Genomic DNA, 21,458 nt, shown 5'->3' with positions numbered 1-21,458 from the left:
TCGGTAGCCCTGTTTATTAACAGTTATTACTTTGGTATGGCAATACCGTTACCATTGCTTTAATGAGAAAATATATATATCTTTTTATTTCGTAGATGAAGTAATTAAGAATCTCAGCCAGAAACAAAGTGCAAACGTTTTTCCAATTCGAAATGAATCACTTCGGAACAACTAAATAAAAAGTTTTTTATATACAACGAAATTTGATTGTTAGTGTATTGCTAAAGAGGATGAGAATGCACGAAAGCAAAGAATTGTTATTTTTATTCTCATGGAAAGGAACTGCTGATAGAGAAAGGAATTTGCGAAAATTTTATATTTGCCGTAAATTATAAGAATAGCCTTTTGCATTTGACCGGCTTGAATGATCACTCATGTATAGCTGAGTAATACTTTTGACCAGTTCCCACTTGAAGACCATCGCCCATTGTTAGCTATTCATTCACTAATCATGAACACAAAATGTTTGTTTTGATATACACATCCGTTTTTTATTTGTTATCCATACTCTACAATGCATTCCACAAACAAATTCCACAATTAACTAACGCTTATAGATAACAGAACCACTACAGTCACTCTTATATCTTTACAGGTATCTTATTTGAAAGATACCTCAACAGGAAAAGAAAAAGAAATGTTTATAAACATTCAAAATGTAGAAAAAAAACAAAAAAAACCGGATATTTCCTTGGGAACATTTACTATGGAGATATTATAACTTGTCCAACAAAATAACATTGGTTTTCAAAAATATTTTGTCCCGAAATCGTGGTAATCAAATTTCTTCGTATGAACGTGCGAATAATAAGTGATAAAATGAATACGGGGACTGGGTTACGCGAGTGCAAATAAATTGTTTTGTGTGAAATATAATCTTTACTACACATACGCAATATGAATTTCTCTGAACGGCAGTAAAACAAAGTGAAAAGCCTGTAGTGGGACGCGTCCCGCCGTTAAATATCCTACAGCATTCTATATGCAGCTATTGAATTTTGAAATTAAGGCGCTATATGAAAAGTGGTCGAAAAGTTTGTCCGATCCGAACTATTTTCAAAAGCGTTCATAATTGGGCTGAAACATGAAAATATTCCCAAATATACGGCCTATAGCTCGAACGCAAGAAAACGAGACGGACAGATAGACAGACGGACAATCTTAACTCGATTCAGAAAGTGATTAGAGATCAATCGGTATAATAAACGGTGGGTCCAACTCAAGTCCTTCTGACTGTTGCATAAAGTTAGTATATCTTTGCACCACGAGTGGTGTAGAAAGAGAAAGTCTATCGAAAACTGTAGAAAATTGATAAACGTAAGCAAAATATGTTTTATGCCCAAAAACGCAATTATTTAAAGTTGAAAAAGTAGTAATTGCCTCCAAATTTACTTCGAAAATAAATGAATGCACAAACTTTCGTACGTTTTGCTGCATGATAGAAACACACATACCAACCTGCAGATCGCAAGTTTTGAGATATTTTGTTGACATATGGCACTCCACCGCTCTCCATAAAAAATTTTTGCAAGTTTGAAAATTTCTTGACAAATATCGCCGAGTGATAGCGTTTCGGCTTATTGAATTGGAAAATACAATCCCCCCCCCTTCACCTTCATATATATATATATATATATATATAGGCCTTTACATGGAAACAATGTATAATTGTTAATATTTTTCCCGGAAAAAATCAAGAATTATGTATTCCGAAGCGCTGTAGGGTATCTAATCGCTGACTTTGCTCGACTGTGGTTTTAATTGTTTTCAATACAATCTGTACATCTTTCGATTTCTTGAAACTCACACGCGCTCTATTTACATGTGTTTACATTATGTAAATTATGAAACTGAGAATGTGTTACGTATTTTTAGAAAAATTTATTAACAACAAAAAGAATCAGAATTCAGTGATTTGATTAGTTTCCCAAAATGGTCAAACAGCGTTTGAAAAATGACATGAATTTTTACTTACCTAAAAACTTTATTTCTAGAATATATTTATTATGAGCCCATGGAGTCAAACGATCATTTATTATTTAATTAGTATAAAATGTTAACATAATTTAAAAATGACTTAATAATTGAACTTAAACGATACTTCTGGAAAGCATTAAGAAGACGAGTGCCGTTGATGTCGTTGCGCGTACGAGCAAATTTTCCATTCATTATTAAGCGGTGATGTTGTTCAATTAATACTCGTTTAAGAAAACTGAAAATTTCGCAAAGTCCTTTCGAAATCCAAATTGTACATTGTCACCTTCGTCCTTAGTGGAAGTGTTTGAATCTAATTATTCTATTCACGGTTCGTGTAGCTTTGCAGCAGATTCCATATCCAAAGCGCCACAAGCCTGTTTGGCATGAATCGAATAATAGTAACTAAGTTTACAGATTCCAAAAAAGCTTACCATCTTTATCCGAGTTCTTTTAAGAATTTCAGGGGGCTTTACTTCGTGATTGGGATAGAATACAAATTCGTCACATTCTAGACCACGTTCGTTGAAATTACTAGGATTGGCGTAAAGGATTCCAATTTTCAATTTCGATTTTGAAATGGTTAGCCTATATTGCCCTTATGGCTTTCCGATTCGTTACCGAATCGATGACCAAATCGAATCGGTTTTTATTTCAGCATTGGTAACGGTTTGAATGATACTATGGCCACTCTTTCCGTTCCGTTAAACTATATATTAAGTCAACAACGAAGTTGAGATGATAGATTCCGATAAACCAAAAGCTGTTTGTGAACATTTTTCTGCAATTTTCGTTTTCTATTAACTTTCGTGAAGATTGTGCGGTAAATTATTGAGATGAGGTTGCATTACCAAGGGAAAAACGTTTTCATTGCCTGTATAACTTTCATAATTACGTCTTTCTGGCGAATTCAAACAAACCGTATCCGTATTATTCCTTCGGGATTTTTAATGCAAAGCACTTTGTCTCAGCTTTCATGTATCCTTAGTCGCGATTTATTCGAGCATTTGCATCTGCACCCAAGTGACGCTATGAATATCGCATCACATCCCCCGTTGCGTTCAAAACCCAAAAAAAAAAAAAAAAAAAAAAAACAATAATAAAAGACTTTATCAACATCTACATAGTGATGACGAACGAAAAGAAACGCATTAAAACTTACAGCATCATAAAAATGACGTCATCATAAGATTGAATTGAGCTCCCTCCATCATTTCACGTTTATTCATCCGATCGTAGTGAAAACATATTGTTAACGCCTTCAATGCCTTAACATCGGTTCCCAATATAATCTGGCAATATTTCAGGGGAAATAAACCAGGCTTGTTGCTCACGAGATAACCAATTGCCACAAATCCCATCCGCCAACAAAACATAATTTATCGATAACTGTCATGAAAATAGGGAAAAATAATTAAATTGAAGAGCAAAACGATGCCATCGAATCCTCAATTGTTTATCTTTACACTAATTTGTATGCGTGTAAATTAAATTTTCAGAATAAAAGTAATTTATCTTTTGATGAGTGGTGGAGCACGTGCATGCACACTTAGATGAATATACTTACGTTGTGTACTAGTAATTAGTTTCGGTAAGCTGACATGCAAACCATCGATACGATGACATTTCATATTAATCGTAGTCCAAAGGCTCATATAATGTCATTACGATGCCAATCAACTCAATTACACAAGCATTATCAGCGTTTACGCGACGCATCTCGTTTTGAATCAAGGACAACGGAGGAGAGGCTTCATCCTCGGTTACTGATAAAAAAAAAAAAAAAAAAAATTTTTTTATTTAAACATAGCAACTATTATTATATTGATTGACTTGAAACTAACAAAAAACAAGTAAGAAAATTATATTCGGTCGTAACCCATCACCGTTATCCTAACAAAGACAAGAGAGTAAAAGAATTCAATTTTCTTGCTCTATAATACGCAGTGGGTGCGGCTAATTTTTTCAAAAAAAAAAGTTTTTGCCCCATATTCGCGTGGGCGTTGAGGGCGTGTCCTTGATAAAGTTCAAGTCATTTCCAAACTGCTTTGCAAATTTTTCGCCGATACCTTCATTTTCATTAACGGCAGAATGTTTACCGCATATAATATACGTTGCGCAGACAGACGGACCTGCTTAGGTGCATTCCAAATTTGAAATTAGCCGAAATTTTATATACTTTATGGGGTTTTTGAAGCTTGTTTTTGCGCCTTATAAAGGGATTGAAAACAATTAAATTTTGATCCACTATAATACTAAGAAGGCGCGGTCAATTTTTCCATTTTTGTGCGGGTGTTACAGTTTCCCCCGTAGGATATGCAATCAACTTTCTGTACATTTATCTGCTACAGTTAATAAGTAATGAGCAATAATCAATTTTTCACTCCTGTTGGATAGCAGAAATGTTCTTGGTTTACGTGATACTATGGGCGTGCTCTTGAACCGATTTGGGCCATTTTTGATAGCAGTCTGCTTGCAAGAATTTGCAATGTTAAGAGCTTCAAGTTTGCGGCCAGAAAAATGTTTACAACAGACATTACGCAAACGGCAGATGGACAGACGGACATGTTTGGATCGATTCGATGATGCTGATCAGGAATATGTATACTTTGTGATGTACTCTGATGCTTCCTGCCTGGCATTGGATAATATCATCATCAGCCTTCAGCGACGGAGTTAAGAAGAGAAATAAGAAGAATTTATTTTAAAAACAATGCTGGAAAGAACAATAAAACTGAGAATTCGTTATTCTATGATTTTGTGTGTGATACTGTTCGCATTAAAACTGTTGTCATTATATTACTATTGGCATTATATCTCGTGTAGTTTCTGAGTAACGAGCAAAAAAAAAATTCTTTTTTTTTTTGATTTAAAACGGAGTAGCTCTCAGTTATGCTGTACAGTAGGAGTATGCTTTGACCGATGTGATTCATTTCCAATATCAATCGGCGTGCAACAATTTTGAACCTTCTTCAGTATATCTTTCTCTTGAGCAAAAAGAAATGAACAGACAGCCGGACGGATATGCTAAGATTAATTCGGTTGTGTTACAAATGATTTGCCGAAACGCATATATAGATACCTAGTGTAGTAGTGATTCCGAAATTGATTTGCATTTGCTTTCCCAGCCTTGCTGGGCAAGAAAAAAAAGAGTAAAAAGATCCACGTATACGTATACGTATACGCGATATGTTACTTAGCTAGAGTCGGTGTCGGATAATGCAACAGCACTCATTTAATAGCCAATTTCCTTAATCTCTAATTATCTAATTGACTTTAAATTTTATTTAACTTTTTTTGCTTACACATCTGACATAAGAAGTGAACAATTTCATTACCTCTAGGATCTTGCCTTGCTCAGCAGCAACAAGCAGCAAAGAACAGCATGGTAATGACAATAGCATCAACGATAAGAAAAACACCAAGAACAACAACAACAACAGCAGCAGCATACAATTTGCAAATGACATTAAATCTGTTTTCGTATGCAAATGACTTCCACTCCATTCCAGAGTGTATATGCAGAGTGTGTAGAAACTAAAAAACTGTTTGATATATAAGCGCATTAAAGGCGCAAACGTGTACGCGCAACAGACGTAGTCACTTTTACTCAAACAAACAGATTCCAATCGTAGCAGAATAAAAATATACATATATATATATATATATATATATATATATATATAAATTCCTCTCCCTCATGTAAAATTCAAATTTATTCTCGTAAAAAAAGGCAAATGAACTGAGTGAGTCTGAATGCTAACTGGCCTAACCATACGGAAAGCAATGAAAAAAGAAAACATAATAAAGCTAATAATAAACGTGGGGAAAAAACTTATTTGCATGCTACCCAACGATGGATATAACTTCCGTTACCTTCAAATTAATACCTTTCGATTTCTTTTCTCAAATCGCTTACAGCTAGACAGCGTAATACAATCCGTGTCACATGTAAAGATTTTCATATATGTTCTTTTGATAATTATGGAATTTGTTCTTAGTAAGGAGAAGCCATTCGAAGACTTCTATCTATGTTTTTATTCAATGATAAGATGGCGAGGGACAAATCAAATGAAAAACTTACTGCATTACGTTCTACGTTAGTGATGAGATTATATGGAAACATGGAATAAAAAAATGTGAGAAATGAGAAGCTGCTCATAATTTCAAATTCGAAATAAAATTTTCAGATTAGAATCAACCATGATTTTTACTTCGCCTAAATAAAGGCTAAAGCTCAAGGTGAATCGACATTTTCTGTAATGATATTAACAGCGACTGAAAGTTGTTTCAGCTAATGTTGCATAATGTTGCATCTAAGCGTTGCTTATGTAACAACGAACTTTGTATATCATCCCTTTTCCATATCGTGCTTAACAAAAAAAACTTCCATACAATTTTCCGTAGTTTCTTTATCCACGACCTGGGAGCGCTTAGTAAGTAAATAAAAGAAGGCTTTTTTGTTTTTGCTTCTGAGTGGGTGGCAATTGAATTCTCGACAAATTTTTTTACCTTATGTTGTTATCTTAACGTTGTGATGAAAATAGTAAGCCGAGAGGGTCACATATTCGGCTGAGAAAATGTCCAAGCAGAGGAGATTTTTTATAGAGCTTTGAAGCAAATGCTTTCCTTTGTTTGAACACGTATTTCGCAAAATCACAAAACGAGAATAAATAAAAAAATCAATAAAGTGCGCTTAATTTTATCACTTAATGCGCTCTCCATTCGATTACCATACAAATAAAAAGATCATAACAATGACATTTTCTTTTTAATCAGAACGAATTGACATAAAGGAAGTTGATAGCATGGTGTTTATCGTTTTCTTTTTTTTTTTTCTTTTCGTTTTTGTGCGTTCCAAAACTAGAACAAGTAGGCACGTTTTAGTCGGTCACAGCCAAGCATTAAATAGTCTACGTCACTTCGCTTAATGCATTTATTCATTCATTTTCGTGATAACACACCAAAGATACTGTTTTCATGAAAGAAATCTCATATTGAAGAGTGAACAAAATGTCAGCTGATGGTGGTCCAAAGAAAAGTAGTTAGAAAAATTTCCCCATCTGATCAAGTGTAGAATGGCGGAGTCCTATTACCCAACCATTTTTTTCGAGAAATTTTGAAAATTGCAATTTTCGCCATAAGGTGCGAAATGGGAAGCAGTCGAAAAAGGTTTTCAATCGCTTTCGTTTTCGTTCTTGGGTCAACGCACATCGAAGTATTTCAAATACCACGACCTATAGGCTAAACCCCGAAAATATATAGGCAACGATCAGATGGACAGATAAACAGACAAACTCAAACGGTGGGCTTACCTGAAGTCGCTATGGGTGCTACATACAACCCGATAAACTTAACATTCCGTTACATCATGAGTGATGTAAGCTATAAAAATATGTTCTAAAAAATTTTAATAATAGTAATGGGAAGAGTAAACTGTTAAAATTCATTATATGCCGTACGGTCACGTGCAACATATACTTGAAATATGGTATAACTAAAATAGGAAACACAACCAACGTAGAAACAACGGAAAAAGCTTTTGTTGTCACTTGAGGTTTATTTAACAGAAAGATGTAAAAACGTCACTTATTAAATTTATGAAAAAAAGAAATCTATATGTGTAGCTCGTGACGGTAGACAGTATGTACCATAAAACCGAGGTAAATCCTCAAAAGTGTGCTGTGATGACGGGCACCAACAGAATGTTGGCTGTTAACAATTTTACTTGTCCGAAGTATCCTTTGGTTGCGCATAGCCACTGTATACGTCTATGTGGGCAACGAACCGTTAAGTACTTGTGAAGCCCAATTTACAAATACCAACGTTGGCAGTTAAAAGTTTCACTTTTCCGAAGAGTCCTTCGGTTGGATATAGCCACTGCATACATATATGTGGGCAACGAGCCGTTAAGTACTTGTAAAAGTTAATTTACAAATACTTCCGTATGCGGCCATGCCTACGTACCCTAAGAGACTAATGTCTGTTAACGTCTTTTTATGCAGTGTCAGTCTTTTGTCAGACTATTGCTATCTCTAATTTAGATTTAAATCTGTCTGTAGGTCCAGTTTTCAACTCTTCAAGGCTTTCAATGTCACCTTTCCAACGAGCATAAATCTGAAATTGTTTGATCGATACTTTATGAGATGCCGATCACTATAGTCACCTAAAGAAGAAATAATGGATTTCTTGTTTCCCGTCTTATTATCACATAGATTATGGTTCGAACTTATGTCCCTATCGTCTACCATTTTATTTTGTACTATTTTTTTATTTCCTTTTTAGCACTTTGACGATGGCTCTACTTACCGTAATATAAACATTTACTCGTAGCATAGTAATATTTGGAAGATCGTAGTGACCAAGCCAAGTGCTCCGAAATATTTAAACTAATATCCTGTGAAAAAACATATACCGTACAGAGTTGGAAAATTTATTGATCATTGATTTGCGTGATTTTAGTCATTAATAACTTAACAGTTCAGTTCAGTTTGTTCAAATTTTTGGTTCGTGCCTTTGCTAGTTATGTTTAAAAACAACTTCAACCCCCAGAAACTTCGCCTAGAAATTTCAAAAGTTTACACTGATGGCGCAATGTTCTTACGACAAAAACGCCAAAATTATCGCCAGACCGCGCAAATGGTTTGAAGAGATTCCTCAAAATATGAGAAATTATTGGAGTTTTGCTGAATAAGCGCCATGAACTTTTTCTTTGACGTAATGTTAATATACACGTTTTTTTTTTTTTTGTTATTTTTGCCTTTGTTCTCGTTATGTTCTTGAATGTCAGTGAAATTACTTTTCATCTATGCATGGCTCTATATGGGCTTACATTTAAAACAATTTATTTCCCTAAGCGACTTCGGGTTAGACGACGGATATAATGTAACAAAATATTGTGCCTTTGTTCCACGAATTATGGATTTCTTGCAGTAGATTCGATGTCAAATAGAGTACGAAGGTCAAATAGAAGTGCAGTAAGAGAAATTTTGATATTCCTTAGGATCTCTAAAAATATATGAAACGACAAGTCAAAAGGCCATCACAAGCAAACTTCGAATTGATTTTGTGGCCTTTTAGTACTCTTTCGCTTTTCGCTTTTTGTTTTTAAACTCAAGTTAGAACCTTATCTACGGCTGACGCAAGGAAGGCCAACAAAAGTGAAACCTTCATACTCTAGAATATCGGTTGTTAATGGCCGTTTTTTTTCATTTTCCTAAAGACATTGTAGGATGACTCATAGCTTCCACGTGCCCATTTCTATTATTGTATCCTTTGTAGATTATAAGTGAGGTATAAAAAAAAGCTTTCTTTTTGGAAGAAGTTTTTCAGGTTACGATGCACTGTGGACCTGTCCTTTGACTTTCAATGCCAATTTTCAAAGCTTTTGCCAAATTTGAAGGCCATATCTTAAACATAAAACAAAAACATTGGGCGGAGCGATGGACTGCCATGGTTACATCGGGAATGATCAAGGATAGTTTCTACTTTATCTGAAGCTTCCTTGTGGTTTTCGGGAAATATAAACTTATGTTTTCTTTCCGTAATGGCTGGAAAAAATTCTGTACGAACTTGTCAACAACTGATCATAAATTTGTGACTAGACCTCAGAGTACTCAAAGTTTACACAATGCAACTTGACATTTGACGTGATTGCCTTGTGCTTAAAGTAGGGCCATAGTGCTTGTAACTTAGCAAGGCTGCTGTGCATAAAAGGAAGCTGGCTCAAATCGAACTTTGCAGAAATCTTTTGAAGAAGAACACGCAAATCAACCAACCAAATCTTGTAATATATGAATGCGAGTGACTTTGTCATTCTCTATTGGTAAATATTCTAACTGACTCAAGTGCATTTTGTGAAAACAACATAACTGTAAGTTTATCCTGGTAGACATTCAGATAAACACTCATCAATGAAAAGGGGACACATGTCAATGGATGAAGAGGTAGGAGTAAAAGTGCTTCACAGGCAGCTTACATTTGCTAGGTTATTGCTATTCATTGCCTAGGAGGCGTTGCGCTGTGAGGAGCCAAAGTCGCCCCTCGTTTTGGCCTCAGGGGTTCTCTGTCTCTGGTGGGAGAAGAGTGCTACTTTAAGTTAGAGAGTAAACTAGTTTAGGGTAGAGAATAAGAATAGAAGAACAGGGTAAGGATAGAACAAGAATAGGATACGAATAGATTAAGAGTAGAATAGGAATAGAATAAGGCTAGGATGAGAATAGAATAGGAATAGATTGAGACTACAATAAGAATAGGGTAAGACTTGGGAAGGGTAGAATAAGTTAGAATAACTTAGAGTTAGTCTTAGTTGGGAGTCGGATTTGAGACTTGGTCGAAACTGGATTTCCGCGAGAGTCGGTCGCGTTTCGATAATTATAAGATAAAGAGTGAAGTAAAGATCCCTTGCGAAAACAAATTTTCTGGGCCGCTGAGCTACCCTAGCCTCAGCGAATGGGCCAAAAAGTCCTCACAGCGCATATATACGCGTACATTTGCATTTCCAAACTCCTTTCCTTTCACCTAAAATAAATTTGTTATACCCACCGCTGTAAAATGGGGATCTACTCATTTTGTTTTCTTCTACAATGTATGTAACATCCAAAAGAAAGTTTCAGACACTCTATAAAATATATATATTCTTGGTCAGCGTGAAATTCTGAATCGATTTAGCAATGTCTGCCCGTCAGTATGGTGTGTAATGTTGACACTCTCCTCTAGCTAAAATAAAGCTAACGACTTCAAATTTGGCAGAAACATTAGAAGTTCTTGCACACGAGTTAGCATTGAAGATGGGCCCAATTGGTCAGCGCAGTAGCACGAAGGGAGGGGTAAATGGAACTCAACTCCGTTTTTCTTAACAAAAATTTGTGGGTTTTTACTCATTACTCAGAAATTATAAAAGTTAGAAAGCTAAATTTTTCGCATATACTTTACGATGCACCCTTCATGTCCTTTACGTGCACAAACTTACAAACTTACGAGTAATTAAACTTTTTCTCTTCACTTTTATGGGATTTAATGCTGGTTTACCAAAACAAGACAAACAAGACTGAACGTTTAAAACTATTTTACACATTCTTCCAATGAAGATATATTGTCTGCCTAAAAATGGGTTAATTCTAAAATGAGTATGGTAGACACAGCGGTTAATTTTTTCTTAACAAGACCAGCGATATGGGTATCAAATAAAAGGGCTTGTATGTAGTAGTATGCCAAAAGGAAAGTGGTGAGTGTACGGGATTCGTTCGCCGCCGTTTTAAACTCATATTCGTTTTGCTAGCATAAATATTTGTAGTTGCCTAAGGATTTTTTCCTCCCTACATTTTACTTACATTTAGTTTTTAGTTAATGGTAGGTTTCTCAAGAGAAGACAAACGAGGACAGAGGAAGATTAAATCAACTTGCTTATCTCATTGTTGTGTCGTTAGTATTCCGTTTTCCTTTTGCGGCAGGTAAACACAGTTCTGCGTAGGTAAGCAAATAAATATTTGTATCTATTAATTATGTTGGATGAGAGGTGACTTGTATGAACTTGTATTTCCCTTTTGCTTGTACCTTTGTAGGTTTGTTTGGCATAGCTTTAGTTCCAGTTTGTGTTTTAGCAGACATTTTGAAGTTCATTATACCCCATATTAAAGGGAGTTATTGATTAGTGTGCCCATTCCATCGACAATGTAAATATTCAATTTTCAATTTTCCTGTTACTGTTTTTCATCTCCACTCAGGCAGTAGTGCTTCGAAAAAAAACTGCAATCAACTGTGTTGCCCAACAAATTGTTTTCAGTTAACTGGAAGCCAACTTTCAATTATTAATTATTAACAGATTTGATAATCGAAAAGCAAGGTTATGTTCTGTAGAATTCTGTAGAACAAAAATAATGGTAACCGTGTCACGGTAGATGTATAGCAACAGAGCACAAATTTCATTCCTTTTTAATTATCACTAGGCGAGAGAAGGTAAGAAAATGCAAATATTTGATGAAGCTTGTAAACAAAAACCAAATCAAAACATATTGCATACATATAGGCGCAAATACATGCATATGTATTTGTTTAATCTAAATTCTTTTTTCTCATTGGCTGGCCACCGCTAGTTAACTCCGCGTATTGTGATCCATCTGTTTTCCTCCACTATTTAATGTACGTAGTAACACAATATTCAAAGCACGGCTTAATCATTCCACTTTAGACATTAGCAGCTACAGTTAGACTCTTTCCATTCAATTTTTCGGTTCGTTTTGCTGTACGGTCGCTCGTCTCATTATCATGTGTTTTATATTGGCTTTTAAGTAGAAGTGTGATTACGTTCTTATGAACGTTTTTTGCTACCAACATCAAAGTATACTTGTGTAACCATTGCGTTGAGCCAATTCTCAATCATTTTACGTCGCTTTCTTTTTCAAGTTCTTCTTCTTTGGCGACATAAACCCTCATTCAAAAACTTCTTCGATTTCGCATCAGCAACAACAAACTTTTCTGACTTTTCTTCTTATTAAACCTGAACACTCATTAATTCGAAAACAAAGTAGACAAATACAACAATTAATACAAAAATTAATTTCATAATTTCAGAGTGGATAGTTTTATTGGGTAAGCTCATGAATTTTTTTGAAGTCGCCGAAGAATATATAAGGCATACATATATATATAAGCTCTCTGCGATTTTTTGCCACGACATAGTGTTGATGCCTATGTATCGAACAACACTGACTTAAAAGCTGATATTTCAGCTTATATTTTGTGTGCAGACAGTTTTCTAAACCTTTGCTCGTGTAAAAAAAATTATGATTTGAAAATGAGTGAAATATCTGAAGAAATTTGTGCTGTGTGATGCTTTTTTATTATAAAAAATGCGAAACCTGCCGAAAAATTTGTAAAGTGTACGGTAAGAATGCTGAAAGTGAACGAAGGACCCACGCGGAGTGGTTTTCCGGTCACTGAAAAAGTCGACGACATTAGGCAAATGGTAGAGCAAGGCCGGTAGAGCAATCTGTCGGAAAATTGCGGAGGCTCTAAACATCAACCACATGACAGTTTGCAATCATTTGAAAGGATACGAAAAAAAGCTCAAAAGATCACTAAAAAACCGCGAAGAACTTTTATATCATCCATTATATGCCACTGCCCATACATATTCACCATCTGCTTGCTCAAGTGGGCGTGAGTGGACATCATCTATCCAATCATATGCGAATGAGAAATTTTGACAGCAAAGTGAAACTCGGCGAAACTGTATTTACTTTTTTAGAGTTGAGTCCACCCGAGGTTGTACACAACTTTGTATTTACGATTGCAGCAAACCGACCGACCTCGAGTTTACCCAAAAAACACGCGTTTGGATCTCCTTCAAAACGGAATGTGAAGAAAACGCTTGCTATCTTTCAGTAACGATGTCTTCTTCTTCCTCTTTTGTTATTCAGCAAATTAAGGGCCGAAATTGGTTGAGAAGTGCAAAAATGGCCCAATGACTAATAATTTACTGACATCGTGATGAATTCTAAAGAAAAGGGTTTATAAAATGGCATATGTAAAAACTAATGTATAATATTTCACAAATTTCGTTTAAACTTATTCTGATTCTATCGCAATAACAGAGAGAAAACTTGTTATATACAATAGGTAACGGTTCCGAAACTTTTTGTTTAAGACTATATTGTAAGTTAATATTAAAATAAATTAGTATTGAGTAAATAGCGAAGTGTAAAAGCCGACGATTGAAGTTAAGGTGTTAATTAAAAAATACTACGAAATTTTTCGTATCTAAAATTAGAGTCAAATTTTCTAGACAAAAAGGCGCGCCTGATAGTCCGAAGGTAACATTAAAATATTTCTTCAATGATTCCTCTCTAAAAGGTAATGATGCTGTAGATGTTACTGAAGATGATGCAGTTTTTTTTGATAGGAGTGACAACAGCAGATCGGATGAAGGTAATATGAACGGTGAGGTTAACGCGTGGAGTGACAGTGCCGAGAGTGAAGATCAATTATTGCTAGTTTCGAGTTATCTTAAAACAATAAACAAAAATTTTGATCCGAAAGCAATGTTAAAACGTGTTTTTCTAAAAATCTTCTTCTAGATTTGAAGTCCATCCTATCATCCGGTGCGTCTTGTAGTCCGAAAAATACAACAATTGGCCGCACTAACAATGTGGTTATCCTGTCGTCCTTCCTGAGAGATGCAAAAGTCGCTCGATGGGCTTTGAATTTTGCCACAATGTCAAGCAATATTAGTACCCAGATAAACATGGTTGCTTTGTTTGCCGAGTTTTTCAATCGGACAGTTATAAAGGTATGGAAGACTAATCCAAATGACACAAAAATCATGCTTTAGTTTATGTAATTGTTTTGACTATGTTTTCTCCCCAAAAAATTTTCTTCAAATCTGATTTCATTTAAGTAATTTTCTCAACACCGACAATTAAATCGCAGGAGATTACATTTCAACTTTTAAAAGTGCATTTCCTTTCCTTTTAGAGCACTTTTTACGCTATAATGCTTCATTCATTAATCGTATATTTAGACATTTCACGTTTTTATTATGCGGATTCCTGACACTTATTTTTCTTTTCCCTTTTCCGTACATGATATATATATGATATATATATGATATATACATACACACACAAATATATATATATATATATATATATATATTTTAAATAAAAGTTATTACCGCAAATTTCAAAGTATATAGGCGATGAATGAACAGTAAAGCGATATGAAAAAAATAAATCAAAAAGGAAACAGAAAGTTTCACAATTTTCGGCAGCAACACGTAGCAATGCAGTTCATGTAGCTCTTAAGCATTTCCGTACCGCTATCTCGGAGAAAACTTATAGAATCGAGCAAAATTTTCGAAAATAGGATGGATAGGTAGCTTGGGCGGCAAGAAATGCAATAAGTTTTCATTGCAAATTGATATGAACAAGCAGGCAAGCAAGCAATGAATGAACTGATGGAAAGAGTGATAAAAGCAAAGCGTTGAAAAGAGATTTTTTTCTTTTGCATGGGAGAAAAATTCGTTGGAAGAGTAAAAAAAAAAAGAGGGGGGAAAAGCAAAAGTGATAAGTGCAAACAATAAACAAAAATGGAAATAAATTAAAAAGAAATCTTTGTATCAACAAACGTTAATTGAATAAAGAAGAAATTTTACGAAAAATATACCGAACGCATCAATAGACGGGCCGCAGTTAATTTAATCGAAATGATGCAATTAAATGCATTTTAAAGCAAAGCAAGGAAAGCCAGTTTCTTTAGGGGAACTTTTTCTCTATAACCCTAAAACTCTTATAAAAAGAATAGAAATAAAAGCTGGGAAGAGAATTGACAAGATTTTGTTAAAGCCATCAAATCAAACACTCCTAAGATGAAAACGTGTTATCCCGTTACGTAGGAGTTACGCGATAATGCACAATTTAAGAAATTGTTCATAAAAATCATGGAATCATGGAAAATAAAAATTTTTTAACACGAAAACTACCGATTGGGTCAGCTTGACTTCTTCTACAGTCAAACTTTAAAAATTTTTGAATAACTTTTGTTTATTAGGAAACACCTTTTCATACATAAATTGTCTTCCACTTGTCTCGATTTAGATATATCTAAGGCATATCTCTATTTTACATGAGGTTTAGTCAATTTGATCCATTTCTTTTATAAAGTTGCCACACTCGCAAAAATTGTCATAGAAAGTTCAAAGCTAACGCATCCATTTCTCAGGGACAATAAGTTTAAGAAATGAACACGATCTGTTCGAAAATCCTAACACAAGGGATAAGAAAGTGAGACAATCGGAAAGAAAGACGAGAGTATTTCGTTAATTTCATCAACAGAGAGAGTCTTCCTTAGAGAGAAAGAGAGAGAGAGAGAGAGAGAGAGAGAGAGAGTATTTCCTTAATTTCATCAACAACCTACAATCCTGCAGAGAGTGTGACCTGGAAATGATTTCGATCGATTAGCAGGTGTATTTGTGGCAACATCACGGAGACGTCATAAGTAACAAGGCTTTTTTTCGTTTCCGAATTTCGTGCCAAGGCACAAATAAAAACATGTCTTTTTCCCTTAAATTTAGCGTCATGTCCGATTTTCCAATATAGGCTTCCAGTCGCTCTACCTATTCGACAGAGATTCATATCGAAGACGTGAAAACAAAGGAATACTAGAAGGCTGCTAGATAGTACTTGTCCGCTGTCATATGTAAGGAAATGTGTTATTTATTGTTAATTATGTTATTGCTAACGCTGTATATGTATTTGTCAAATGCACTAAATCATCAATAACTTGTTTTTACTTTTCAATAAGAAATCTTTCATTTTTAACAAATATTACTTAAGAAGAGGTCAGCATAAAGCCAACCACAAACAAGGGCAAAAAATTGCATTTAATTATATGTTTCGCTTAATAATAGCCTCTCATATGCATATAGAATCAGTCGATTTAAAAGATCATTAACAAGCAAATAATAACTGAATGCATATACTGAAAGTCGGCTAACGAGTTAACGGGAAAAAATCTGCAATAAATTACAGACAACAAAACAAGGAGCAATGAAAAAGAATACGGAACAAACAGAATACAGGAGAAATAAATAAGCGGAAAACCAACCTCAACGATGTAAGTCCGAACGTATGCAACAACAAATTATTCTTATATGTATGCGTGTGCTAAGCTTGAGAAGCTCAAAATAAAAACACAGTATTACGAAGGAACATGATATACAAGAAATTTACACAAGCACATAAAGTACATATTGGTTACGTTCATCTACTCTGTTGCTGTTGCTACTACTCTTGCTGTCCTTTATGCGAAGGTGAATAATTACAGCATTAGTCACACAAATAAAACTAGACTTTTATAATCCCCATTATCCAATAATAATGGGTATACATACGTTTCATCATCATATGTGTTTTGCAGCAACACACATCGCCAGGTGTGTTGATTTAAGCATGTCCGTCTACTCATCTGTGTGATGTCTGTAGTAGACAATCTTCTGGTTCCAAAAATTATAATATCAACTTTAAATTTTGTTTTTTACATATTTATTCATATCTCCGGCTACAATTAATTCCACATTCAACCGCCATAATAGGCACCACCTTTTTTATGGGCTGAAGGGCTTAAATTACACTATTGCAGGAAAGATGATCATTAAAGCACAACAAAATTAATAGTGTTTTGAGTTTTTTTCCTTTTTTTTTTCGAAGTAAACAAATTTTTTCTTAGAATATTTTTAGGCTTAAAGTACTACCTAGCGAAGTGAGCTCAAGTCGCAGTGTTAAAACTATGATATTTATATATCAAAGAATATCAATCAGAAAAGCAAATACACCCCCTATGCAATATTATAGGCATTAAAGTATTAAAGGCAAACATAACTCTACCTAAAATATTAGAGGCCTTTGTGTATATATATAACTTACTTATAAGGTAAGGTGTACCCGCTCTGAGATTCGAACCCGGTATCATCGATTCGCCAGTCACGAGTCTATCCACTGCACTATGTGGTATGCTGACGTTTACAAGCGCTTACAGTGCAGCAAACACTGAAAACATCTTGGCCTTCTGGATGTTTTGCTCACTGCTCATATATCATAGTACACACACGCACACACACACACACACACACAAATATGGCCTGGTTTATTGTGCAACGATGAAAAAACATCCATGCCTACTCAATAGTACAGAGCATGAATATTTAATATATCCATCCTGTTTTTTTTATGATAACGTAGGCGAGCATAAAGGCTTCTGTCATAACCGAAAATAATTTTCTTAATTGTTTTTCGCATTTTTGTATTACTAGGAAAAGAAAAAGTGTAATAAATAAATAATTTTTTCCCCATTTATTTCATATTGGCGAAGGAGTGTATATTAAACAAAAGTGACCCACAGTTCCAGTGGAAATGTAAACGAAAAACTTTGTGTATCGGCTCCAATCAATAATCTAAGCCGGTATATGACGGCTTGGCTTTGTCATATGAAAGCATAAAGTTATATATACTACACATAATAATGATAGCTTGTTTTTTCTAGTTGCCCGATTTTTTTATAGAAGCCGACAGACATACCATGACGACTTTCAGTGATATAATGTAACTTTCGGAAATTAAACATGTGTCTTGTATCTTCATATTAACTACCGATAGTTCACATAACGTCCTTATGACTGCGTTTTGAACGCTAAGCGTAGACATGAAAAGCCTTTCATAATCGGTCGAGTTTTAAAGCATTTCCCGCGTGAGAAAGACAAGAAGACCTTATGATTCTAGAATTAGATTTTGACTTTTTGGTCCTCTTCTTATAAACTGCAATAGATACAACGATAAAAAAAAAACTACTAACCGTGACGGGATACATAAAAAAGGCGACAAACTTGTGTAGACTACACATATACTTTGCGAATCCTCCAAACCCCGGCATTGGTGGAGGGGATTGTAAATTTTATGGCGGACCTTATGAACCCAAAATTTTTCAAATTCCAAAGTTTTCTACTCGAATGTTCTTAATGACTTGTCGATATCAGTTTCGTAGCGGGCCGATCAGGAGACACAAACTCAATTTTGGAATTCTAACGACTTTAAAATCGAATCGTGTTTCATGAACTAATTTAAAAACAACCTATATGGAAGTTTTGTCGCTGTGCCAAGTTTTCCGACCCTAACCACGCGCCTTCAATTATATGTTAATAACCAACTTCGTATGATAAAATAACAAATAACAGGTATAAAGTTTTTGATGGAAGCAAAGGGCTTGAATCGCAGCAGCTATTGGATTGTAATCTTTGACTTAGTCAAGTTTAGTTTAGTTGAGGCTCTAGAAGACTCAGAAGCTTTGATCTTTGGAGAAAGGAATCGATAGTTTGTCGACGTACAAGTTTTTCTAACATTGGCGCAAATAAAGCAAAGCCTCTCTTGGCTTGTAATCTTTTGTTTTTCACATAGTCCTGGTTTGTCCTGACTACGACTGCGCATATTATTCGGTGCACACTGTATGTAGGGGACACCTTACCACTGTTTTGTAATTTTTTTTTAGAGAAAATTAAAATCAACTGATACTAGGAAACAAACAGGTATTCACAGGTTATCAGAGTTCCCTGATATAACTGCTTGAGACTTTTTCTTTTATGCTTTTTTTTTTTTTATTATATACTGTTACTTTATCCACGGCTCGAAATGAAAGCAATATCGATATATAAGTGTTCAATGGACGGATATCGGAAAAATGTAGATAAACTTGTTACCTGATAGACTCTCTCGCTTTGTTGGGACTCGTACAGTTGCTTCCCTCGGAGTTGTTTTTAGACGATTTTTCCAGTTTTCGCTGCTTCAGGTTACTAAGACTCCTACAGCGCTTACAAAGTCATCTTTCGTCTCTTTCGGATTTCGAAGTTTTTTTCTTTTCCCTATGTCTCGTAACATTTTTGCTTTGCTTCAACGTCACTGTTTCCTTGTTTTATATAAAATTTTTACTGTTGGTGCAACGTTCATTTACACACCCAAACTTAACGACTGCCGTCTACCCTTGGTAATTATCATACAACGATTTATCTGTAAGAAGAAATACAAAGAGTAGTTAGTTTTTAAAAAAGAGAAGGAGCAACTGTCTTACTGCAGACTGCTATCTAGCAGCAAAAGTAGCAGCTGGGCATCAAAAAACTAACCCACACAATAGAATAAATGCACGGAATACAGTTTTCCCGGTCTTTGAACCGATCGATTTGCATACGAATACGTACCTAGTTTTTTTGAAAGGAAACTATTGCTGAATAGCGACGCGCGTTCAAAAACGGATGCGCTGCGATAATCCGAAACGCCAAAAATGATTATGCAAGACCAGTGAATCATTCACATTGGCAAAGTGAAATATTCACTGCTTGGTGGGCTTTTGCTGTGCATTTAATGAGCTCAACCAGTTATAGGTTGGATTCTAAGCAAATGCTATGATAAAAATAAATTTTTCAATATGACACGGGTCAGAAAATGATGCACTAAATTCGCATGTCTTCCCATTCGACACCGAAATCGTACATAGTGACGAGCTATTCCTTTGAAAAGGAATTTATATGTTTGCTGGATATTATGGCTATATGCCTAGAAAATAATACCGTTAGATTATAGTACAACGCTACAAACATATCGTAATTTGAAATATTTTACTGAGGACAACTGATCGGCTGAGCAATTTGAATTGAGATCTTTAGTCGTGATAAGATTTTTACTTCCCACAAACATTTCAAAGACTGGCGTGAAATATGCAAAATTGCAGCTTAGTGTGCAGCTATGAACAAAACCAAACAATATAAAAAAATTATTTAAACTAAATCAAGATCGAAACATTTTTGAGAATTCGCCTTGGCCATACAATTGCAATTCGTCAATGGATCTTAAAGGAGTCTTCCTCCCCAATCTGCCTTATAAAGCACATTCCATGTGACTGCCTTAACTTTTTCTTGCCTAAAAGTATTGCACTTGCAGCGATTTATCCTATCAGCTACAGAACAGAATATCAATACAATATATTACTTTATTAAAACTACTAGGCTCAATATCTAATGTACTTATGTAGAGCCGATAGCCTCTGTGGGTAGCGCTCAATGCTATCTTTTTAGTCTAAGAATTTATTTCATTAATCTAAAATTACAGTATTAATAATAATATTTAAACTAAATTCATAAAACATGAAAAATTATATACGCTTCTGTAAAGGATCCGATAAATTGTAAATGCATTGAAAATAATTAATTTTGTAAAAAAAATATTTCGAATATTTAACGTAATGTAAAACATATATTTTACACATGTTTCTCATATCATCGATAGCCGACATTATTTAATTGATAATTGTTAGCTGATTAAGTCATCGCATCTGAATCAATTGAATATTTTAATTAATGCATAACTTGTGCAATAAAAAAGTGCAAAAAAAAAAAAGAAAAAAAAAAAAAAGTAAAAAATTAATTAACGACTACATGGATGAATGAATGAACGAATGAATGAATGAATTAATGTTATTAATAAACTTATTTATACAAATATACAAATACACAAGTACACAAGCCACACTATTATATATGATATTAAAGTGTTTCATTCACACAAAGCAGACAAAACAAAACACTCTAGACTCGAGTAGACAAACATCGAACGAGAAGTGATTGAATGGGAATGAATTCATTAAAGGAAAAACAAGTACTTTACACTGCCAATGCTACGTATCATGTGCTTGAGATATATACTAATGAGTGTTTTTTTTTTTTTTTTTTCTTTTTTTTTGTTTATTAAATATATTTTTTTTTTTTTTTTTTTTTTTTTTTTGTTTTTATTATTAAATTAAATACATTTTCTATGTTTATTTATTTGTTTACCGTAATTATATTACAATTATTTTGAGTGCAATATCTTGGTTAATTTTGATAACGGTTTCCTAATATGACAAAGACAAAGTACCAATTATACCTAATTGGTTTTTGGTTTCATCAT

At 34.5% G+C, this 21,458-nt stretch overlaps 1 long non-coding RNA gene across 1 annotated transcript; it reads right to left on the bottom strand.

Moving 5' to 3' along the window:
• Positions 1-2,922: 2,922 nt before the first annotated feature.
• On the bottom strand, positions 2,923-19,500 carry LOC119641418. The gene is made up of 4 exons (XR_005247828.1): positions 19,220-19,500; positions 3,542-3,740; positions 3,137-3,363; positions 2,923-3,003 (listed from the first exon to the last, which is right to left on the bottom strand). It is a non-coding gene; the product is annotated as an uncharacterized LOC119641418 (long non-coding RNA).
• Positions 19,501-21,458: the final 1,958 nt, after the last annotated feature.

This window comes from Glossina fuscipes, unplaced genomic scaffold, assembly GCF_014805625.2.
Source record: "Glossina fuscipes isolate IAEA_lab_2018 unplaced genomic scaffold, Yale_Gfus_2 148, whole genome shotgun sequence".
In the NCBI taxonomy this organism is placed as follows: Eukaryota; Metazoa; Arthropoda; class Insecta; order Diptera; family Glossinidae; genus Glossina; species Glossina fuscipes.
Note: the sequence above shows the minus strand (reverse complement) of the source record. Positions and strands in the feature narration are given on the sequence as shown.